The following is a 26,070-nucleotide window of genomic DNA, read 5'->3' on the forward strand; positions in this document are numbered from 1 at the left end:
CTTAAATTGTTGATGTTTCTCATTTCTTGTTGATTTTCTTATTGGTTTGCCTGGTGCCCAAATTTCAGTCACTTGTCCGGTTCAGGAACCTTAAGCCTCATGCACCCAGCGAGGCAGGTGAACTGTGGCGGGACAGTACCTTATTGGCTGGGGGCTGTGGCGGGCGGTGACTGTCCAGTGAGATGCGAGGATCTCTCCCACCGTCGAAGGCAACCCCTGGCACTCGTTCTCTACGCCAGTCGAGCAAGAGCTTATAACCGGTATCTGTTGCCTCCCGTGTTGATGCAACACTGTTCAGTGATGCCGGAGTACCTCTCCAGGCGCGAGCCTGGGCACTTATTATGGAGACTCTGGGCTGCCCAGACACCAGTGTCCCCCTCTCGGCTTTACTGATATAGTCCAAAGGAGAGGATAACCTCCATGTCTGGTACCAGCTCAGCTGTACGAGTTGCCGGGACAGTGCCAGAAGTTGACACCGAACCGCCTTCGGACTCAAATAGCCTATTTCGATGAATAACGTCTACACGTTCTCGAGGGCTGGCAACGTCGACGTTCAACGTCAACATTGGGCAGCACCACATCGAAATAGGCGCTGCAAGGGAACGTCTACACGCCAAAGTAGCACACATCAAAATAAGGGTGCCAGGAACAGCTGCAGACAGGGTCACAGGGCGGACTAGCGCTTCCGGGGCAACAGCTAGCCGCTCCCTTAAAGGGCCCCTCCCAGACACACGCAGCCTGTACAGCACGTGGTCTGCAAAGTCATAGGCACGCACACCTTGAGCAACGCAGTCATGGACCCCCAGCAGCAGCAGCCAGAGGTCCACCCAGCCGCCCCTGTAGGAGCAGTGCTTGCCCTGCTCCATGCCATGCAGGAGGCAGCTGAGCACATCCTTGCCACAGAGGAGGAGCTGCCCGCAGGGGAGGAGGACGCAACCCCCAACCCTGCAGCACCCCGCCCCCGCCGCCTCATACGCCACCGGCTGTGAAGCTACCCCACCAGCACCGACTGGTGGGAGTGGCTGGTGCTCGGAGAGTGGGATGACGACCGCTGGCTCCAGAACTTTCGGATGAGCCAGCAGACATTTCTGGAGCTATGCCAGTGGCTCACCCCCGCACTCAGGCACCAGGACACCGCCATGCGGCATGCCCTCACTGTGGATAAACGGGTCAGCATCGCTGTCTGGAAGCTGGCCACTCCAGACAGCTACCGATCCATGGGCCAACAGTTTGGTGTCGGCAAGGCCACCGTTGGGGCTGTTGTCATGGAGGTAAGAGGACCCACAGGGGGAGGGGGGAGTGGGAGGCAGCCCTGGAAGGGGAGGGGAGCCCTGGCAGGGGAGGGGAGGGGAGGGCCACACACACCCTGAACACCCCTTATTGGTGCTCTCCCATGTGCTTCCCCTGCAGGTCGTCCGCGCCATCAACGCCCTGCTCCTCCACAGGCTCGTGAGGCTTTGGGACCCGGATGCTGCCCTCACGGGCTTTGCCACCTTGGGCTTCTCCAATAGCTTCGGGGCTCTGGATGGGACCCACATCCCCATCCGCGCCCTGGAGCACAGTGGAGGACGCTACTTAAACCGGAAGGGCTACCATTCTGTGGTCCTCCAGGCCTTGGTGGACAGCCAGGGCTGTTTCCTGGACATTTATGTGGGCTGTCCTGGCAGCAGCCACGACGCCCGGGTATTCCGGAACTCGGGCCTGTGTTGCCGGCTGGAGCCGGGGACCTACATCCCCCAGCGGGAGACCCCTGTGGGGGACACCACCATGCCCCTCTGCGTCATCCCAGATGCGGCATACCCCCTCCGGCCCTGGCTCATGCACCCTTACATGGGCCACCTGTCAGCCAGCCAGGAGCGCTTCAACCTGCGCCTGAACCACGCGCACCAGGTGGTGGAGCGCACATTTGGGCGCCTCAAAGGGCGCTGGAGGTGCCTCCTCACCCGCCTGGATGTGGGCCTCACCAACATCCCCCAGGTTGTGGGCGCGTGCAGCGCCCTACACAACCTCATGGAGAGCAAGGGGGAAGCCTTCTTTCAGGGCTGGGCTGTGGAGGCTGGCAGGGCCAATGTGCAGCCACCCACTGCCCCCAGTCACCAGGTGGACCCCAAAGGGACCCGGGTCCGGGAGGCCCTGCGGGCCCATTTCGATGAGGCCGCGGGGTGAACGCTGGCAGGCCCCCCAGTGCCCCCCCATCCTCCACAACACTCCCTGCCCCTACGCCCACACCACAGAGCACCCAAGAGCACACACCCCTGACCTTTCTTGAAAAGATATAAAACCAGATATTTGTTTGTGAAACCAAATCTCTGTAGAGAACTCTCCTTATTATTAATCTCTTAACTAACTACTATGTGCAGGCCGGCTAAATATTACACACACACACACACATACATACATATATATATATATATATATATATATATTACAACTCCAATAAGACGAAAGAAAAAAAGGGGAAGACAAGGAAGGGGAGAACTATGTACATGGGGGGGCAGGTATCAGCATCCATAACAACAAAATATAACAACAGGGGTCTAATAGAAACTATTTACAAACACAAACATACAACCGAGGGGAATATATACAAAGGGGGGGGGCCTGTCCTGGGCCCCACACCCCCTAATGTCCAGCGCTGGGGGTGGGCGGCCGTGACCCGCACCTCAGCCTCAGCCCTTGCCGGGGCTGGCTGGGGGCCGGGCGGACCAGGAGATATGGCCGGCGGGTGTCAGCTGGCCCCAGGTCCCCCTCGGTCGAAGGGCCCTTGGTGGCGGTGCGACGGCGGGTGGATTGGTGGGTGGAGCAGCGGGTGGAGCGGCGGGTGGAGGAGGCAGGGCGGGCAGAGCGGCGGCCGGCGCGGCATGGGGGGCCAGGTAGTCAGCTATGTGCTCGAACATTCACATGAAGGCCCCCCATGCCTCCTGGTGCCAGGCCTGCGCCCGCTCCTGCAGCAGAAGGCGCCGCTCGTCCACCCGAAGCTGCTGCTCCGCGACCTCCAGCTGCCGACGATGGATGGTCAGCAGCTGGGGGTCCATCGCCATCCAGGAGGGCAGCTGGCTCTGCCGTCGTCCCCGCCGTGGGGCTGCTTGGTGCTCCGCTGAGGGGCTGGCCTGGAGTGATGGCCCCGGTGGGCTCTCCAGGACCATGGACACCTCGCCGGCACTCTCCGGTCCTTCCGATGGTGCAGCTGTGGAAGACGGGGGGGAAGAAGAGGGGAGACAGCCGTTAGTGCGAGCCCCGAGCCGTGGCCCTTGTCCCCCCACCCCTCTGCTGCAGGTTCCCCATCCCCGTCCCCGGGAGATGGTGCTGCTGCTGCTGATGGGTGTCCCACCCCCTCCCCCCGGGGAAGCCTAGGTTCCGCTCCCCCCATCCCCAGGAATGGGGCATGGCACTGTCGTGCTGGGGGGGCAGGGGCTGATGCACTCCTGTGAGGGACATGCCACTGCTGGCCTTGGGGCCATGGTCATCTGGGCATGTGGAGGGCCCTGGTCATGTCTCTTGTCCCCGCCCCTCAACCCCAGGGGTGCGCACCAGGGGGGTACATACCTGACGGTCCGCTCCCATGGTCAGGGGACACCCGGTGGGCAGACGCCTGGCTGGAGCTCCTGGATGGCAGGACGATCTGGAAGCCCCCGTCACTCGAGGAGGACTCCCCCTCCTCCTCCTCCGGTGCCCCGGGGGTGGGCTCCTGGGGGGGGCCCCGGGGTGCGGGGCTTACCTCCGGGGTGGACTCTGACTCCAGGGCCTGCTGGGGCTCGTCGGCCGAGGTATCAAGAGTGGCCGGAGGGGAGGAGGTGTGCCGGGGGCCCAGGATGTCCCTGAGCTCCCTGTAAAAGAGGCAAGTGATGGGGGCGGCCGCAGATCGGCCGGCCGCATCCCGGGCCCGGGCGTAACCCTGCCGCAGCTCTTTCACTTTACTCCGGACATGATCCGGAGTGCGGACAGGGTGACCCCGGGCAGCCAGGCCCTCGGTCAGCCGAGCGAACACATCCACGTTCCGCCTCTTGCTCCCCATTACCTGGAGCACCTCCTCCTCACTCCAGAGCCCCAGCAGGTCCCGAAGCTGGGCCTCCGTCCAGGAGGGGCCCCGCTGCCGCTTCCCCGCCTGGCTGCTGGGCTGGGAGCCCTGGCCCCCTTTGGGGGGGGTTCCCCTGGGGGTGTTTGGGGGGCTGGGGGGCGGCCATCGCGGTGGGTGGGGGTGTGCGGGCGCAGAGGAGCGTGCAGGCCGGCCTCGTGGCTCTGCTGCCGCCTGCACGCTCTCTCAGCTTCCTGCACAGGAAGGCAGGGGGCGGGGACCTTTAAGGGGCCACTGCACACGGCAACTATCGAGCTCGGGCTGGAGAGAGCGTCTCTCAACCCCTCAGCTGATGGCCACCATGGCGGACCCCGCTATTTTGATGTTGCGGGACGCGCAACGACTACATGTTCCCTACTTCGACATTGAAAGTTGAAGTAGGGCGCTATTCCCAACCCCTCATGGGGTTAGCGACTTCGATGTCTCGCCGCCTAACGTCGATGTCAACTTCGAAATAGCGCCCAACACGTGTAGCCGTGATGGGCGCTATTTCGAAGTTGGCACCGCTACTTCGAAGTAGCCGGCACGTGTAGACGCGGCCAATGTCTTCTAAGAGCCCAGTAAGCAGTGGAAGTGTTAGTAATATGATAGAAAATACGGAGTTCCCATTGTCCAGCAAATTCTCTTGTCCAGCTGGTCGGGTCCCCAGGGTGCTGGATGAGAGAAGTTCTACCTATATTATGATTTTTATTCTAATCTTTGTCCTGAGGAGTCAACTCTAATCCTGAAGAATCCTATGAAATTTAATGTAGATTCAGGGAACAGGGTTTTACAGAAAGTAAATCTGATTTTATAGCAAATTACACTAAAGCTATGTAAAAACAAAAAAGTCGTCAAGTAGCACTTTAAAGATTAACAAAATAATTTATTAGGTGAGCTTTTGTGGGACAGACCCATTTCTTCAGACCATAGCTATATCAGAATAGACTATGGCTATGGTCTGAAGAAGTGGGTCTGTCCCACAAAAGCTCACCTAGTAAATTATTTCGTTAGCCTTTAAAGCGCTACTTGACTGCTTTTTTGTTTTGATAGTATATAGACTAGTATGGTTTTCTCTCTGTTACTAAATCCATGCAGTATTTGATAGAAAACAAAAATTTTTTATAGCTTGTTTACACCAATGAACAGAATTTAACAGAGAATTATATCTTTACTATTGGATGCCATAAGTTAATTTAAAAATTTGAGAGCCAGCTACAATTTCTTATTGACTTACGTATGACTTTCTCTTAAGGATTAGCTTTTTCTTCCTTCTGGTTGCTATGCACATTTCTGGGAATTTTAACAACTTTTCATTACAACCTCTATATTATGTTTCCAGAAAAAATGTTTCACAGGTGCTCCATTGTAAATATTAATAAATACTGAAGAGCATTACTCTGATTATCCCAGACCCACACATACACATACAGGAAAATATTAATGCTTTCATTCGTATTTTATTCATTTTTAAAAAAGGTATGATGAAATTTTGGTTACTATACAAAATAAATTACTTATGTCTCTGAAATATTTTCTGTGTAAAATACTTCATAAAATTATCTACACAATTTAACATTCTATCACTGTACCTTAAACATAAACCTTAAAAAAAACAAACTGGTTTTCATGTTTTCAGTGCACAGTTGGCTCCATGGATGTTAATGATAAGTTGCAGAGTGCTCAGCACTGCTACTTCTTTAGGTGCCTAAATATGGATGTTAGGAGCCACTCAATAATTAAGGCCACTAGCCTTGAAAGACCTACAGATTTGATTCACATTCTGCACTGAGTCCCACTGAAGTACCTGATATTTCAAAAACTTATTTCAGATTTAAGAGATAATGATCTGACACTTAGGTATGTTAAATCAATTACACAATTCTGATTTCTGTCCTTTCAATAAAATCAGTCTGCCATCCAGCCAAACTCATAAATAAGTCTTTTTACATAACCTGCCACCAAAAGTTTTATCAGTCACCTACTGAATATTCTCAATGAACATGCTAATTAAAACATGGAATATCCATGTAGCTGTCTTAACTGTCATGAAAAATATCAGGACTTTTTTTTTTATTTCCTAAAATATCGTTTGTTAAAAGTTGAAGTTGTCACATATTCAAACAGAATGAGATTAAAAGAGGGTAAAATAACCTCCTGCAGTGTTCTATTTCACTTCACCAATTACTATCTGATCCAGAACAACGAATCTAAACCCTAAGTTCACAAGTGGACTTATCTTCCTTCGTTAGCTATATGTTCATAGAACTGAGAAGAGACTTCACTGGGAATGAACAAGGACAGAATATAGCACAACAGTATAAACAAGGACCCAGAAGTGTTAATTAACAGATATTTCATTGAAAGTCCACATTACAGTTGAGCAAATGTTTCAAACTTTACTTGAATAATCTTCCATTGAGGTGAGACATTTTTCTTATATAAACGCGTTAAACAAGGAGTTTGTATTTCAACAGAATGTTTCCCATTACTTAGATTAGTATGTTGCTCCTGCTCAATGTATTCAAACAGTGCCATTACATTATTTGAGGGAGTAGTCCACTTTTATATAGATACTATTTTCCATGACAGTGAATGTTATCACAAACTGTATATTGATATCATTGACAGATACAGGCAAGGAATACAGAAGATTCATTTTAAAAGTTTAACTTTAACAAATTAATTGATAAATATCAGGGACAGAAAAAGAAAATTTTCAAAAGGAATTTCATTGAAATAGGATCCTTTTTAAACATTTGCTTTCATACATCAACTGATTTTTCAATAAGAAACATTTTTTAAAATACATTTTAGTTTCTCATTTCATGTAATTCCCAAGTACTGTAATTATACAGTAGCAAAAACTCTAATGGTTTTGACTGTAAGGAAATGTGACAGAAAATCCGAAACAAAGAGAGAGAAAACAACCAATGATTCCCTGGAACTCTCAGCTTTTAATTAGGTTCATTTCCTTTATCTGTTGCCAAAACCACTGTTATGATCAGAGTTCCTGTCCATAAAGTCACCATTAATAACAGAGTCAAGGATTAGGTGCATTGATAATGATGTTCTCTTCCAGCTGTGCAACCACAAAATAAAAACACACATTTTAATCAATGGTGGCCCATTATGGAAAACTATTTTAACCATTCCATATATCAGTATTGCTCTCAGTCATCAGACCACCATGCTATGTCCAGCTGAATGGATGATCTTCACAAAATTGCTGAGAGAAGCAAGACAAATTTATGTAACGTGAAGTTTAACAAGAAATTAATGCTGACAGCAAGTCTGACAAACCATATAGGGATACTACAACAGAAAAAATCAAGTCTCTGAATGCTTTTGGCAGGGAGTTCAAATCCATCAAGAGAAAATAAATCACAGAGAGTTAAAGAAAAAGAGTCAAATATAGAGGGAATGGGTCATTTCTTACATATAAATTTGTTTTCTGAAGCCTTTCACTCCACAAATCTGTAGGTGCTGTAGGGTTTTTCTGGCACATCCATGGTGATGTAGGCAGTTCTAGATTTTGCATATATCAACTAATAACAATTAAAAATGGAAAAAGAGCCGCAAATGGTCAGCATATCTCCACTGATTTAAAGGAAGCTATATCAATTTACTCCAATAAAAAATCTCAGCCTAAGGATCTGGATTTTTATTATTAACTCTAATTATGTATAAACTTGTATGTACACATAGAACACATCTCGTGGTGGTTGCACAAGCCATGCGGAAACAAGCTTATAAAGATTTCCTTAGACTCTATTGGTTTTGTGCCTCCTTGAATTCAGGGAGTTCTTCAGAAATAAGGGTTTATGTTCAATACAGTAAGCTGCAATGAGTACATTTTCCAGTCCAGGATAAAATCAATATTATTTTGAATGATGTGGCAGAATTGGGGGTTTCTGTGAACATGATATATATTTTTTCATGGCACTTCTGTTTATTTGAATTGTCACCGGTAAGTATAGGGAGGCTCTCAAGCTTGGCATTTAGTGGTTAATAAACAAATACAGCATGAAAGATCCATTGACCAAATAAAGCAATGACTGATATTGATACACTGTCAGAAGAACCAACATACTCATGTTCAAGTTGTAGCGCTGTCAATTTTTTAAGAATGTAAAAAATGTTTCCAGGCCCTTTTCTCTTTATTTTATTCTGGTAAAATTGAAATGCATCTCTGACTTCTTGAAATCTTCAGCTCTCATCTATTGCTATTCAACTGCCGTACTCAAATCCATGCTCTATCTTTTTGTTTCTTTGTAAGGAAGCTGTCTATAAACGTAATTAAGTACTGAAACAGACTTCCAAGAGAAGTTATGGAACCCTGCCATTACAAGTTTTAAAGACTAGGTTGGATAAATATATGTCACAGGGGCCGTGTCTACTCTAGCCCCAAACTTCGAAATGGCCATGCAAATGGCCATTTCGAAGTTTACTAATGAAGCGCTGAAATACATATTCAGTGCCTCATTAGCATGCAGGTGGCCACAGCACTTTGAAATTGACGCGGCTCGCCCAGACGGGGCTCCCTTTCGAAAGGACCCCGCCCACTTCGAAGTCCCTTTATTCCTATGAGCAGATGGGAATAAGGGGACTTGGAAGTAGGTGGGGTCCTTTCGAAAAGGAGCCCCATCTGGACAAGTTGCGCGGCGGCGAGCCGCGTCAATTTCGAAGTGCCGCGGCCGCCCGCATGCTAATGAGGAGCTGAATATGTATTTCAGCGCTTCATTAGTAAACTTCGAAATGGCCATTTGCATGGCCATTTCGAAGTTTGGGGCTAGTGTAGACATAGCCAGGAAGTCTCATAGTGTATAGTTGGCCCTTACTCATTGCAAAGGTCTGATCTAGCCTCCAAGTCCCTTCCAACTGTATACGTCTATGGTTTTATCAAAGAACTATTTGGATTTTTTTCTGATTGGAGGGTAGCTTCAGATTTTATAATTATGTAAATTGTGGTAGACTACCATGTTGATATGCAACCAGTAAATCAGTTAAACAATAATATGAAAAAAACAAAATAGAGTGCACACTGATTATAATGAAAAACAAAGAAAACTGGTGTGTGCGTGTGTGTGCGTGTTTGATGAGCGATTTTTGACCAAGAAAAATGTAAAATAATTCAAGCTAAAGATAATACACTGAAAGCTTCTGAATTGTATTCTTATTGTATAAAAAGTTATGCAACATTAGACTGTAGCTTATAAACTGAATCTTACCAAAATACTTTATTAACCACATTGGCTTTTGGACAATTTAGACATGTACTTTACTATAAATAACATTTTCTGTGCCATTTCTGATATTAGGCTGCCAACCTTACATCATTAAAAAGGATGTCACTGGAATTGGGGCTTTGTTATCACTGGTGAAATGCCTGTTTCCTCCCCTATTCCCCAGCCCTGCTGGTAGATGTTTGATTTAACCAACGGTGGAAAGACAGCCCTGGAGTCATCAGAAGAGAAGGGAAGGGAAAGGCAGGAGTGGCAGTTTGTCAATTTTTCCTATTCCCCACTCCCACCCTTCAAATCTAGAACAGATGGTTGGGAACACGGTCAATGAAGTAGAAAATTCTTCACCTTCCTAGCTGGCACTTGCTCTCTTGCCCCTCCCCTGCCTATATAAAAACCCTTCATCGTAGGCAACGGTTGCTCTGCTACCACTGTTGCCTCACCCTCCCTTTGCACTATAATGGTGGTATAGTTCCTCTCACCCACAGTGGACCTTGACTGCAAGTTGTGCAGGAACAACAAATTTTAAAAAGCCTGTCCTTACTGCTTTTCAATTTATAAACCCATCCGTCGTGGATGCTTCTGGGAAGGTGAAAAAACCAACTGGCCACACTTAAATTGTCCCAAGAAAAATTCTGAGGAGTACCAGCGGGTGAGCCACGGATAGATGCGAGATGGCACTTCAAAATTTAAAACTTCAAAGTTGCCATGGGGGGGAATTTGCTTAATGAAGTGCTGCATACGCACCACAGCACTTCATTAATAAACTCCCACCGCCCTACTTACCATGCTCCCTTCGCAGTAGGGAACTAGTGTAGACAAGCCCCCTGTCTCTTTAGTGTACCATGCCACCAGGAGCCCTGGTAATCCACAGAAGGGTTTCTAGAAATACATGGTGGGATGCTTCAGATTAATCAACTTGATAAAGTAAACAAATCAGTCTTCTACCAAGACTCAGTAGTTTCTAGAAATGGAATCTAGTTGACAGCAGAGGTTTCTTCATATTTTATTTTGAACTAGGGAGCAAAGTACATAAATAAACAAGCAAGAGAAAAATTTAACATAATATAGACTATTCGACACTCAAAAATGTTTTATAACTGTGAACTGCAGATTATTTTGTACATCGTGGGTAGAAACAGATGCTTCCTTCTGGTAGCATAAAATCCCATGAGAAAATCAGTGATATGCAGAACTTTACCAGTTACATGCCATTTTACTCACATTTTTTCTAATTTCTGAAAGGGTTATCACATCCATGTCTCACATGCATAATTAAGGATATGTACACCTAAAACATAATAGTGGCATTGCAGTAATTCTTCAGTGTGGATCCCATCCACAAGAATGGGAGGGATTCTCTTGCTGTAATAGCTAATCCACCTTCCTGAGAGACAGTAGCTACCTCAATGGAACATTCTTTGTCACTCTAACATACTCTCCCAGAGGTTAGGTCAGCATCGTTTCACTTCTCAGGGATCTGGGTTTTTCACACTCCTGAGACACACCCTGTAAGTTCCCAGTGTAAACCAGCCCTTAAGGTATGTCTACACTGCAATCAGAGGTGTGACTACAGCACATATAGAATCACAGGGTTAGAAAGGATCACTTGGAACATACAGCATAATCCTCTGCCAAGAAGCTGGACCAAGACTGATGCCTACCCAGCTTTCTTTTGAAGGAGCCACACTTGAGCTACCATGCTCAAATAACAACTGAAGTGAAGCTGCAGTCCAATCCCTCAACCCTTATCCACATAAAGTATCCTTTCATGGTTCGTACAACCGAAGGAAATAAGGATTAGTCACATAAAGATTGGAGAGATCTTGCCCAAAAGGGGATTACGTTTCTCAATTTTAATTATATTGTTTAATGCATAGTCTTAAGGGACTATAGCATGATGCCTTTACAACCATGCTTACTATGTTGCTGATGTACTTTCAATTTTAAACAAAGAGAATTGTTTATTCTCTCTAATGTTTTAGGATCCATGTTTACATGAGGCACTTGTAAATATTTTGAGTAAGCAGGACTGATTCACCGACACACTATATAGTATTATGCACTGTTATGTGTGACAGCATCAGGTATGTTTATCTCTATTTTTCCCACTTCCGCCAGCTGGGATTGCAAGCACTCCATAGCAGGGCTTTCACACATGGAACACCCCCTGGCAGCCTGGTGAAGCATTGCAATTATGCCTCTGCCTAGGCTGTGTCTCGACTGCCGAGAACTAGCAGCAAAAGATATGCAAATTACACACCACATTTGCGTATCTCTTGCTGACGGTTGTGTCAGGAGAGGCTTTCATGACATTTTTCAGAAAATCCCCTCTGCTGGGGCATCCCTTCTTCCTTGTGGAATGAGGAAGACGGGGATATCAGCAGAATACTCCCGACATGGCTGATGTCTGCTGAGGGACCTCCAGCCTCCCAACAGAAGCCTGAAGCTTGTGGGCTCACTAAGTCCACTGAAGCGAATGTATATTGAACTGTGCCCCTTCCAGGGCATAGATGATTTGGGGGCAATAACACAATGCTGCTTAACACTAGTATGGATGTAAAGGAGACTGTCTATAACCCATTACAGAGAAACAGCCTGAGAATGTGAATGAACTTCAATGGGCAACCAACCCTAGACAGTATCTTCCATAATACTTCACAACTGATGGAATCAAAGGCCTTAGTTAGGTCCACCAATGCCATAAATAATGGCTGGTGTCATCCTCTATAATTTTCCTGGGTCTGTCATGCAACAAATATCATATCTGCGGTCCCCCAAAATCGACTGAAACCACACTGGGACTCCAGAAAGACATCATGAGCAAGGAAGAGGAGTCAGTTAAAAAGACTGAGAACAAAGATCTTCCTGGCAATGGAGAGGGGGGCAATACCCTGGTCATTCCAACACTGGGACTTGCCCATTTTCTTAAAATGGTCAGTGTTCGCATTCTTTATATCAGGTAGAATTTCCTCATTAATCCAAATTCTAACAAAAAAGTTGATCAAGCTTTTGCACAAGTACTATTCCACCAGTTTTGAATATGTCCATGAGGATGTCATCTGGCCATGGCTCCTTTTCAATTCTAAGCTGAGTGATTTTTCAGCCAACTTCCAAAGAAGATGGGGGATGAGCAAGAGGTTCCATTACAGAATGCTGAGGAATGGACTCTTTTTTTCCAATCTATCGTGCCATAATCTTGACTCTTGTTCATGACCACCTTTCTTCTGGAATTGGGGCTGAGTATTGCATGAACAGCCGGCTCTTCAAACTGTGATGTCTTTGTTCCAAAACAAAAGTCACTAGAAGAGTTATTAATGATCTACAGTATGCTTATGACTGTGCTATACTCCTAGACACTGAGGCTGACTTGCAATGCACCCTAGATTCTTCTCAGGTAACTAGCACAGCTTGGGACTTTCTTTCAATGCTGGGAAGACTAAGATGCTCCACAGCCTGAGCAATACCCTTACCTTGGTATATCCAACTCTCCCAGACAGCCAATCTTGATGTGGAGATTGGATTCATTATGCCAGCATAACCTTTGGAAAGTTGCTCTCAGGCCTTTATCAACACTGATCTCTGGATGGCAACTAAGATTCTGGTCTACAATGTACTCATCATCCCCACTTTTCTTTATGGGTGTGAGACATGGGTGACATACCAAAGCCATCTAAATCATCTGGAGGAGTACCACAGCATTGTCATAGGAAGATTCTCTGTATCAGATAGGAAGATTGTCATACCAATGTCAGTGTTCTCTCTGCAGCCAACATCTCTGGTGCTGAGGCAGATTACAAAATATGAAGTATGACTGGTTAAGTGTGGATGGCTCATACTACTCTTCTGAAGCAAGAACTCTTTTCTCAGCTAAATCATGGTAAGAGGAACGCTGGGGATAGAGGAAATGCTACAAGGACATCCTGAAGGAGCATCTTGAGAAGGGAGGCATTAATTCCATAAACTGGCAATAGAGTGGGAGTCACATCACACATCAAGCCTCAAGCTGTTTTGAAGAGTATCTCCTTGCTCGAGAGGTGCAGAAGTGGTAGAGGAGAAAGGAAATGGTCAGCTTCCTGGCCAGCAGATGTGCTCTTTCAAAATAACCACTTGTCACATATGGGCTTTTGCATTTACAGAGTTTTTGGAGTTTTTGTGATGGTATGTTTGTGCTAAGGAGAGGGTATGTTATTTGGAAAGAAAATATTGAGTGAAAGCTGCATTGTCAGTTCTGAAAGTGGTAGTGTCTACAGTCACTCTTATTTATAGTGTAGGTTCAGTACTAGTGAAAGTTCTGTCTCCCATATTCCCAAGCCTCCCTCTGCTGCTCAGAACTTTTTATTCAAATAAAATATAGCTGTTATTGGAGGTAACGGCTCCAGAGGAAGAAACCATCCCATAGGTACTATGCTTAGGGCCAGCCCAACACAAGGCTTCAATTTTAAGGCAAAGGGTTTAACGACTTGTAGGGGAAGAGCCGGCCTGTCTTGTGAATGAGTTGGTATGTCAGTTGTAGATTCAAGAGTTTCTGGGGTAGCAAGACTGCAGACACATTCAGTTTGATCTAGCCATAACATACAATGGCATACAAGCACAAGAGTTTGTACATGTTTCCAATAGTTTATTTTTAAGAAAGAACAACTGTTAAAAACTTATTGGGCAAAGAGATGTGTCATATACATTTGCTTGCATATTTCATAAACGAAATATGATGCTTGTTTCTGTTAAATAATAATACACCAGTCAGTACTAGCCACCCAAGGGGCCTTCCAGGATTTAATTACAGAAACTTGGGCTTGCAGATAACTTATTTTCTGCGACAATGCTGAACAGTAAAAGTTTGGCTGCATTTAGAACAGCAGCCAATCATAAAATACTTTAACATTCATCCATTTCATCTGTCCAACAAAAGCATGTAGGTTTCACATTTTTAAGCAACACTATCAGCACTGTCCTTAAATTCCTTCATCCAAAACCTGTTCTTTACATTCCTTTTGAATTTTACCAATACTGGTATTTGTGCTTCCCTGTTCAGATAGCCCAAGTCTGAGATTTTATGATTCAAGAAGATTATATCACAAAGTGAATGCTGAAAGCAAAGTCATTTACAAGTACATTTATATAACCCCTGCAATTTTATACACAGGGATCAATTTACAAACTACATGAACACTTAAGTATTTTGGATTTCTATTTTACCTTCAAATGAGCCAAATGAATTATGTATAACTGTTTGGGAATACTATGCACTGCACTCCTCAATGGAGACAATTCCTGGTATTGCCTAATTTCTTAAAATACTTTCTACTCTGAACTATATGCATTAATTAGCAAATATTAAACATATGCAGTTTGTGTTGTTTTATTCAATACTGTTTTTGATGCTAACACTTCTATGCAGCAGCAGCTTTTACAGGGAAAGCCTGACTTGTAGCACAAAAATCTTTATGCATAAAAACCACATTTGATATTTTACGTTCAACATATTTTCCATTACATTTTTCCAATGATAGATTTTTCATCCCCTGAAAGCAAGGGTTTCAAATAGTAATGTCCTGATTTTTATCCATATATTTTCACTTTGAAATACATTGCAAAGTAATACTTTCCCCTGCAGCTTCAATGTTTCTTAAGCTATAGAAAGGATTTAAGAAAAGGAATAAAAAGGAATTAATCTATTCAGATAAACATATTTTCCAAATTTCCATACCATACATGAGGTTTTTGATAACTAACTACAGTAAAAAATAATAAAATCTCACATCATGCAATCATCAAGTGAATATTAAATTCAAAAGCTGGTATGACAAACCTGAGCATGTGGAAGCAATTAACACAATTTCAGTGACGTAACAGTAAAAATACTTTAAAATACTGCTTATTTGAAAGGCTGAAATATGTGCTAATTGTTACCTTGGTCTATCCTTATAAAGAGTCTGGAATAACTAATTACCTTTTAGTGCTAAGTAAAGGAAGTAAAAAACATGAGGGCTACGGTGATTAAAATGAATGACAACATGCATTTTCTGCTGTATGCATTTTAAAAATTCATATTATTTCTAATATTTAAACAGAAGAGGCTTAATTTCCACAATCTTATGATGAACATAAACAACCTAAATTGCTTCAGATACATCCTTGTTACTATTATGAAATGTTTATATTTAAAAGATCTACCTTTTTTTCAGATTGTCAAAAAGTTTATTTTAATGCCATAAGCATGATCTAAATGTACTAAAGTGTTCTGAGGTGCTGATTGCCCTCAATTTCCATTGGGCATCTAGGTCAATAAGAGTTGATGGTGTTCAGCACCACACAGAATCAGACAGACTCTTTTATCTGTTATTTATAATATAGGCTATGCTGAATTTGAAGCTTGTCTGTTTCTCAGGATTTGGTACTTAAAATTTCATAAACAAACTTTTTTTTTTTTTTTTTTACCACTGTAGAGCAAACAGCTGCCATTAGCATCTGACACAAATTTATCCCAGCTTGATGCTGTCAATAAAGGTAATGTTATGATATTGTTATATAGTAAACATTACTTTGAATTGGAAACATGATATAGGTTATACTGAAACTACACACAAGCTTCTGATTTTTATTCTTAGTGATTATATGTGGATGGCCCAGTAGACTGTAAATTTACAAAAGAAATAAAATTAACCTTTTATTCTTTTGTCAACTGATTTGTTATTTTGGTTTCTGTGTGCCCATCCTGGTATCCTTACACTTCCTTTATACAAAACTCTGACTGAAGTCTCCAGGTATTTTGACTATGCAAGGACAGAGGCTTGGCATTGACACTAACAAGCATCAGCATCTACTCTCTCCATCTCTGAAGCTATGCCATAAACTTCTTAGAACTACTGGAAAAATTGATCCTGCACCTATTTTACAGGAATTCCAGCACTATCATATGTCACACGCTCACTTCAAATAAAACCACTTTGATTTTGTACGATTCTTTATTTCAAACACACCATCCATTACGCTTCAAGTGTCAGCTACATTGGATGGATTCTATATAACTGACTAAAACTTGATTTTCTCTGGAACAGAGTCACACCTATAGTCTTGTTCAGAATTCATTTTGAACAGAAAACTGAACCACAGATGAACAATTACTGACCATACTAAGTTTAAGGACTAATTTTTTAAAGTATCCTCAGCTGGCTTCTAAATTGGTTTGTACAAATACCCGCAAACATGCTCAAACAAGTATAACTGAGGCAGTTAGATGCCTAACAAGAACAAGAAAACAATGCTTATGAATTTAGGAGCTGCCCTAAAATTCAGCCCTAAATTTCCCTTTTAAATGTCAGTAATGTGGAAGAAATAGTTGTTACTGTTAACATACCAGCCATTGGACCCCTTTTTTTAAAAAAGGGAGACTTTTTAAGTAAACTGATTACTTATCTACAATTTGACGACAGCTATCACAATAATTTATTCAACATTCTCCTGAAATTTCTTTTACAGCTGATGGAATTATAACCTTTACTGTCACATGTAAGACAAATTTAATGTGGATGATTATGAAACACATCAGCAACAGCTACGAGATTACACAATCAGTAACATCCTTATGCTTGGTACAGGGTGGGGATGTGTCACACAGGAAGTAACACTGGGTTGATGATGGTAAGCTAAAATCTAAGCACTAATTGCTGCCGAGTTTTGTTCTCCAGATTCTGTTAACCAAGAGCCAAAAGTAAAATTCAATTATTCATCCTACAAATGTAACTGTGAACATTAGTCATTTTATTGTTATCTATAGAACTGTCAAAATTCCAGTCACTTAACAAATGCTTACACAATCCAATTTTTTTTTCTTTTTAAATAAAATACAGAGTAGCAAAACAGCAAACTTTGGCAGACCTACCACAGCATGTCTTAGCTCAAAAAAGCCACTTAGGAACAGATAAAAGCCATCAAGCCAAAAACTGCTAAGGACTATCCTTGGAAACTCCTTTGTGCCAAAACACTCTCACGTGTAAAACAAAGTATGAAAATAATAGTGTGATGCTAAAATGTTTGATAGTTTATGCCTGTGTAAAATACTTGCATGAACACTTTTCTTTGCCTGCCAGAGTGTTTACCTAATCTCTTTTAGACTGATTTTTTAATATTTTCCAACTTATTTTTGATGTTAGTAATGGACTTCCAGGATTTGCCATTTTATGACATTTCTTGGTGCCTACAGGAATGAACTGAATCTTTATTTTGGATTATATGCTTCAATTTGAAAGGTGACAGAACACTAGACTCATATTATTGTCAATTAACTTAGAGAGCTTCGCAACTATGAATCACATTTTTTAACCCCCTGCTGTACTTATTCACAAATGTTGAGTTAAATAATGAGTAATTTCTTCTCCTTAATTTTCAAAGAAGACAACTGAACACACAATTTGGACAGAAGCTCTTAGAACTTCACCATTTACCAAGCAGATTTCAGGGATTCTAGTCAGATTGCAGATGTTTACAAAGTTGATTTCCAAGGTGCACAGAAAAAAATTGACATCAGTTTCTTACTTGAGAACTGGGAGTTTGAGGATAACTTTTTAAATAGGTAATTAGGAACTACAATACTAGCAGAAATTGGTTAAATTGCACATGATGATTGTTAAGGGAAATAGCGCACATACTTAAATTTCTCCCAAATTTTATAATTTGCCATTAAACTAAAAATCTCAGGAACAAATGACTCTTAAGAGTTTGTTGAAATACTTGTTCATCTTTAAAACCATGCTAATGTTTACTAATCTAACTGCATATATTTCAGATGCTGATAAAGTAAACCATCCCATATTCTATTATTGGATAACTTCTGTGCAAAAAAATTCTTCATTGCTGATATTTCAGGTGTTTGTTTCATTGCTCAGGCTATATCACTTTAACTGTCTTTAATCTTTATTTTTTCTGTGAAATGTGTTCTAATTTTATTTTCTCTATATCTAATACAGTAAAGAATCATAGTTCATTTCAATGAAAAACCTGAGTTGCTTATTCAAAATTATGTTCCTAAACAGAGTATCCATGTGATTATAGTTATATAACTAACTGTTCTTTTAGAATGATTACATTTGTGTGCCAGCACTGCAGCTTTTTGACTAGTTTCCCTTACAAAAAGAATATTTGCACCATGAAAAAGCCTAACTGGCATGAAAGAACGAAACTAAAGAATGTGATTTGCTCATGGGGGCTACGTCTACACTAGCCCCAAACTTCGAAATGGCCATGCAAATGGCCATTTCGAAGTTTACTAATGAAGCGCTGAAATGCATATTCAGCACTTCATTAGCATGCGGGCGACCGCGGCACTTTGAAACTGACGCGCCTCGCCGCTGCGCGTCTCGTCCCAACGGGGCTCCTTATCGAAAGGACCCCAGCTACTTCGAACTCCTTTTATTCCCATGAGCTGATGGGAATAAGGGGACTTCGAAGTAGATGGGGTCCTTTAGAAAAGGAGCCCCGTCGGGACGAGACACGCAGCGGCGAGGCGTGTCTATTTCGAAGTGCCGCGGCCGCCCGCATGCTAATGAAGCACTGAATATGCATTTCAGCGCTTCATTAGTAAACTTCGAAATGGCCATTTGCCTGGCCATTTCGAAGTTTGGGGTTAGTGCAGACACGGCCCTACTGGACAGAGGACAGGAAAGGGGCAGCAACAGGAAACCATTTATGTTAGATACAGTTTATTTAGCCAGGAACAAACAATGCCCCTAATGAAATAGTTCAGAGAAAGACATTGCATTAGAAATCCATTCCATACCAGTTAAATGACCTATGTTCAAAACATTTTTAATCTTGATGGCACCCTGGAATATGTTGTGACTCGGTGGTATCAGATTCATTCTGGGGGGAGAGTCAAATTCCATGTTTAATTCTGGTCCATATGCAGTCAGAACTGCATAATCTCCTTAATTCACAGAATAGCTCCAATTGATGTGAATGGAAGGCTCCCACATAGCTCCAGGGTAGAACATAGCTTTAAACTGTAACTAAATGATTTTTCAGCTCCTTATTATTGCACTCAACTATAACCTGGGAAAATATACTGGCCACTTTTACACTAGCAAGTTCTTTCAAAATATTTTTTGAATGAAGGGGCCCTTTTGAAACATCCCGAGGGCCATCTACACACAAAAAGCATTCTTTTGAAATTAAACTGAAAGAACGTAGAGCTCCTTTTGAAAGTGGTCTTCCACTTCCGTTTCAGGAAGGGCGCTTACTTCTGAAAGCTTCTTTTGAAAGAAAACTTGTGTAGACCCCCGGGGGCCTTTTTTTTTTTTTTTTCCCCAAAAGAGCAGTCCTCATTGCACCTGGTTTTTTGATCCCTGGCCCATCCTTTCAGAAGAGCAGGGGCTGTGTGGACTTTCTCTTTTGAAAGAGCACATCACTCTTTCAATCCGCTTTTTTTTTTGTGTGTAGACGCACTCTTTCTATAGAAGTTTTTTCAGAAGACTTCTTCCAGAAGAACTTCTTTCAAAAGATTGCTGCAGTGTACTTGTAGCCATTGTGTTTAAGAATCAGGGCTATTTCTGTTCTTTGTCTCTTACTTCCCCATTCTACCCTTTTTCTTGTTAATATGGCTCTCCTTTCTTTCCTTGCTACAGCAACACATAATTCCTCCTTAGAACACATCCCCAGTTGGGCTTTGTTGCAGTCTCCTTCCCTAATCCATCTGGGAAGATCAGTAATTGGATAGTTAATACTTACATTAAGCTGACATCACCATGCTTAGGATTTGTTCATACATGAAAACTAATCAAGAATAAAACGGGGTGAAATTAACTATTCCTGATTAATTCTTTGTGATTAACTGTTATTCTCGAATAAGAGAGCCTTACTCAGAATTGGATTTCTTTTTTTTTTCTTTTTTTGAGGGGGAGGAGCAACCTGACATGCTTTTGCTGCTTGTTCTCTATCTCCCGCTCTCTCATCTGCATAGTTTTTTTAAGCTTGATGCTCCATTTCATATTAAACTCCCACAATTTATTGGTCTCACTGTATGTAGCTCCTCATAATGGAATTCTTAATTCCCAGTAGTCCTTATGGTATATCTCTTCTATTTCTTTTCTGCCTGAACACATGATCTAATCCAAATGTTAACTGTGTTAATCAAAATGTTAACCATGTTTTAAAAGGTCTCCCTTACATTATTCTGAAGGCTGAGCTTCCCTTAAATATAGTGTAATCCTTTTAAGCAGAAATTAATGGCTACTGAAAAAAAGTTTTTTTCGTAAAGTCTACAATGTCTTGAAAGTGAATGCTAACTCCAATGGCTCACCATAACTGTTTGCCTTCCCTTCACCAGCAGAGCAAGCAAATAATGTGTAACACATGTGTTTTATTAATATGTTGCTTCTTGTTTATTAATGGTTGTTGTTGATGACAAAATTGTCAAATGTATTCAAAATTTGTATATTTCTTCAGTGCAGAACTCTCAGTATGCAAAAACTGTAAACATATACTATGAATATTTGCAATTTGTTCTGTGCTGGCTAATAACAAGTCCTGTAGTCATTTCTGTTCCTTAATTGGATAACTTATGCAACTAGCTGACAACCAAGTTTGAACTGAGAAGTTCATTACGTCACATAAAATTGAACTTCACGTTCAGCCAATGTTCAACCACAGTCAACTAAATTATTGCTTTAGGGGAACAGACACACTAGTAAATCCTAAATATCTAAGAAAATAAAATGATAAATTCCATCAATTCAAAATGTGTTTTGAATATTAAGAAATATTCAGACAAAATAACCAAATTAACCAATTAAATTAGCAAATTAAACTCCACCTTAGGCAGTCAGACAAGTCTATCATTATTGTTTTAATCAAGCATTGTTCTGTTTGCAATTTTTATGTGATTTCTTCTTCCTCAAAGGTCAGCCTACATGTTTAATTGAAGAAGCCAGACTCATGGACAGGAAGCATTGATGGGACTCAATTATGCAATATTTGCTCTTGTTGGTGAGTATTTATTCACACAAGTAGCCCAAGCAATGTCAATAATTGCTTGTCAATATGATCACAGGAGGCACAATCTAGCCCTATTCTTTTAGTGCATCCTTGACTCAAAAAGCTGTGCATATTTTGTGCTGAACTCAGCAAACCTGCTTCTTTACTATATTCATTTTAGGTGTTAGCTGTGTAAATGGTGTTGTCAGGATGACAGCTGATTATTTTCACCTCTATAAAACAAAATAATTATAGAAGGGTGAATATGATCTCAGTTAGACATGAACACTAGTTTAATATTAACACATTTTTCTTACACCTCAGGCAAGTATATTTTTTAATATTTTCTTTTAAATGAGGCGAGATGATTGTTTTCCTTCTGTGGACCTGAAAAATATCTTAAACAAGTGAAATGTTGCTGAGTTTTAGAAAATGGCTTAATTTGAAAATGAGACTGGGGGTAATTACCAGAGTAAACACAAGAAAAAGAATGAAATTGGATAAACAAAACCTACCTGACAAATAGAGAAGCCCACAGCTTCTGTAAGCCCCCAGGCAAGGTGTGGGGAAGGGCAGCTCCACGATCTTGGAATGGGCAGGCCCTTGGGCTGAAGGGGCAGGGTTAGGCAGGTAGCCCTGAGCACTGCCCAGATTGCAGTGCTGCGTCCCCCCCCTCCCCCCCCCCCCCCGAACTCAGACAGTAATTTAAAAGGCCCAGGTCACAGTAGCACCAGTGGTGGCTGGGAGTCCTATGCCCCTTTGAATGGCCATGTCCCAGGGAAATTGCCTCCCCACTCCCATTGGCAAGCCTGGTAACAAACAAACATATGCATCATAACATACAAACCAGGGATCTCCACATCCATTCTGAATCCCAACCTCTTTGGACCTTTTTAAACAAATTTTTCTTCTCTCAAAAATTATCAACCTTTACTTGGCTCAATAACTTTCTCAAAAGTATCCTTTGAAATCTTGTTTGCAACTGAATCCTATAGACAAGCACTTAAACATCACTCAGAGACTATTTAAATATGAGGAAATTGGGTTGATTGTAAATGAGTGCTCTTGAAAGGCCAGTGCAGAGGAAGAGTTTAGGAGGAGAGAAGTGCTAATGCACTGTATAATACTGTCTTGCTTGCTCTCAAGATGGTGACTGTTTTCATAAGCGGCACAGTAACAATCACAGAGCAATTTCACAAATATACTTTCTGAATTTTCCTTTATTTCTACCGGAAGTAACGTTGCTCACAAGCAGCAATATTTTACCTATCAAGAATTTCACTTTAGAAAAAACACAAACTGGCACACTCTATTTGGCTGGATTTTCCAAACTGCTATGCTACTTTGTACTGCAGAAATAGGAGGGAGCATGGTGAAGTGGATCCCCACTCTGCCTGGCCCTCCACTGAGGGAAGGTATGCTACAGAACTGCAAGTGGCGGTGGTTAGAGTAGGCCTGTGATGTTTTAACTTCTGTCAGGGCTGACTTGCTGAGGATTAGGGAATTTCAACCTGTGGCTGCCACTGTTAACTACATCAAAATATAAAGCCTGTACGTTTCCAAGAAATTTCTAGGATGCCCAGCCTCACAGTGCTTAGGCACTAATAGACTTGCTGATCGTACCAGGCGGTTATATCCTCCTTTACTACTTTGAAGTTATAATTCCAATCCAATGTCTTTCCTTATAGCTAGCAACTTAAAGACCCTATAGGTCTGTTTATAGATCTACCTAAGGCTCCTTAGCACTGCTACTGGCTGAACAGTGCCACATCTTTTCAGAAAAGATAATATAGTTGTTGACCTAGGCGCACAGAAACATTTTATAAAGTCTCCCTGTGTTTTTCAATACGCACAGTAATCTTGAGTCAAAGACAGAAAAGCAAGAGGAATGAGAAATGGACTGCTGCACGTACCTGCTCTTTTCACTTCCTATATTACGCTAATAGACTCATAGAATCAGAATACTAGAACTGGAAGGGACCTCGAGAGTTCATCGAGTCCAGTCCCCTGCCTTCATGGCAGGACTAAGTACCATCTAAACCATCCCTGATAGATGTCTATTTAACCTGCTGTTAAATATCTCCAGTGATGGAGATTCCACAATCTCCCTAGGCAATTTATTCCGATGTTAGGAAGTTTTTCTTAATGCCCAACCTAAACCTCCCTTGCTGCAGTTGAACCCATTGCTCCTTGTCCTATACTCAGAGGCTAAAGAACAACAATTTTTCTCCCCCCTCCTTGTCACACTCTTTTAGGTACTTGTAAACTGCTATCACGTGCCCTCTCAGTCTTCTCTTTTCTAAACTAAACAAGCCCAACTGTTTCCGTTTTTCCTCATAGCTCATGTTCTCTACATGTTCTCATGTTCTGCATTATTAGCTTAGTGCTACTAATGTGCTCTGTACTGAGCTAGACATACATCTGAATATTATCCCTTCCCCCTGCCAAAGAACTTCCCAGTCTAAAAAAGTCAATTTCCCAGTCTAAAAAAAATCAAGACACACTTAATTTGTCCTAGAAGTGCTATGCTGCACCACTGTAGCATATCTGGTGAAGACACTCTATGTCAAAGGGAGGGAGCTCTCCTGTTGGCATAATTACTCCACCTCTGCAAGAGATGGAAGCTATGTTAGCAGGAGAGCTTCTCTCACCTGGTATGCACATTTCTTAGTTTAATGTGACTTATGTCACTTAGGAGGTGCCTTTTTCACATCCCTAGTGCACGCAAACCCTTTGAGGTCCAGAAACAGGAATTAGCTTAATTACCTGCTTAGGAAAGGAGGTCATTTGATAAAATTGGTTTGTTCTCCAACACAATCTGTAGTAGAAAACGATATTCACATGGTTTACTGTCTTTGGATTTCATGGAGTGTGAGATTTTTCAGGAGATGTTTGAATAGGAAGGTGGGGATCTGGCATATTGTGTTTGGGACTTGACACACCTCTATACTATTTTCTGGATTACCCTAGTGCAAAAAGAAACTACTAAAAATGTGCCAAATATTGGGGCCAAATCCTTATCATAGCCCATAGCTTGTTAGAAAGTGTGCACTGAGGACTTCCATGGGAATTGGAATCCTGAGGAAGAAAGGTAATTCATGAAGAGCAGCAGAGATACACTCCAGCTTCCATTTCATCAGCATCAGAGCTGCAGCAGTCTTTGTGGCAGCAATATTGTTTACCCACATGATGAGAAAGAAAGAAAATAACCAGATAGACCAGGTAGTGATAGAGCCACTGCCTCTCCCTTCATTTCACTCCCTGGGCTTTCTCCAAAAAGCTCTACAGCATAAAATAACTGTAGGCCACCCCAAAGTCATCGAGATAATGCACCAGAAGTTGGGCCACTCTACCCTGCATCCCATTGCTGTGCCCACCTCCTTTTCTAGAAAAAACACACTATCCATGCTGAGTCTGGGCTCATGTAAGATTTGTATCTTTGTGAGGTAAAGCAGTCTGTGGGTATTAATATGCTGACAAAGTGCTTCCAAAACCACCTTTTTTTTTTCTCAACCATCATAAAGAACAGCTGTGGGCCAAGGTGGGTTTCAGTATTATACAGCTGAAAAAACATTGAACGCAACAGAAAGCAGAGAGCAAACCTATTGCTAAGAGAAACACTGAGGACTGCACAAAAAGGCAGCAGCAAATTATAGGGGAAACCTAAAAAGTATAGAAAAAAATTAACTCTACATGAATATGATGATACCATGAAGAGAAAACAAAAAGTCTAGCCTCCTACTGTCACCTTTGAAGGAAAACACAACTACTATTCATGGAAACAGATAAACTGAGAACAGTGGCACAAACAAGGTAAGAAATCCAAGCTAGAAACCTTTTACAAAACTAAGCTATAAACACAAATTCCCTTACAATTAAAAGATCAATAAGCAGTTTGGCAACTGAAAAACCTGAAATTAAAATGTACTTCACATACATTTAACCCCTGTGAATTAGCATTTTTTTTCAGCAGACAACACTTTAATGCTGGATGAGTAATGAAGTAGGGTGGGTATGTCACAGATAAATGCAGAGGGGAAAAAACACAAAAGTTTTTCTTCCTTTAAATATTTATTTGACTCTACTGTTTTTTCCAAGTGCCAGCATATTTGCAGAAAACACAGAATTGATTTTGTAAAGAACCTGAATGAAACACAATAAGGGCGGGTGAAAGCTTTAATTCCAACACTGTTCTACAATCAGCACAGAATAGATCAGTGTGAGCCCTTCTGAAATAGAAGCACCACAAGGATCTTTAGATAGAGTGTCAGGGATGATAAGGGTGAAGATATGAAAGACGATGCCAAGGCAATTTTGGCAGTCATAATGCAACATCTTTTGAAAAGTGAACTGACACTACACTTTAATAAATGGGAAGATAAAAGGTGTTAGTATTTTACTGAGGAGAGAGATTGCTGTCAAGTTCTATCCTACGGAATGATCCTGGAAACATGTTCCATTAATCACCTGAAATCTTTGCTGGCAAAGTTTACTTCTACCATCTTACCATTTTGAAAAAAATATTTCTCTAGCCGTCCGTCTATGTATGTCACTATTTACCCGCCCTCCCCAAGTGCTCATATGGTTCTCATCACCATAGTATCTTAGTGCCTCATTATCATAAAAGGTTTTTTTTTATCCTACAATTTGTTGAAGTAGGAAAGTTTTATCCCCATTTTATTGATGGGGAGCAGAGAAGATTAGGTGACTTGTCCAAAGCCACAAGGGATATGATAGTGTCATAGAAATACAGGACTGGAGGGGAAATCTGTGGGTAAGCCAGGAAAGTTTAAAATAAAACAA

General features: G+C 42.2%; 1 protein-coding gene across 2 annotated transcripts in view; it reads right to left on the reverse strand.

Moving 5' to 3' along the window:
* Positions 1-26,070, reverse strand: part of BCKDHB (branched chain keto acid dehydrogenase E1 subunit beta) — a 271,499-nt gene that overhangs the window by 38,478 nt on the left and 206,951 nt on the right. The window lies entirely within an intron of this gene.

This window comes from Carettochelys insculpta, chromosome 3 (genome assembly GCF_033958435.1).
Source record: "Carettochelys insculpta isolate YL-2023 chromosome 3, ASM3395843v1, whole genome shotgun sequence".
NCBI lineage: Eukaryota > Metazoa > Chordata > Testudines > Carettochelyidae > Carettochelys > Carettochelys insculpta.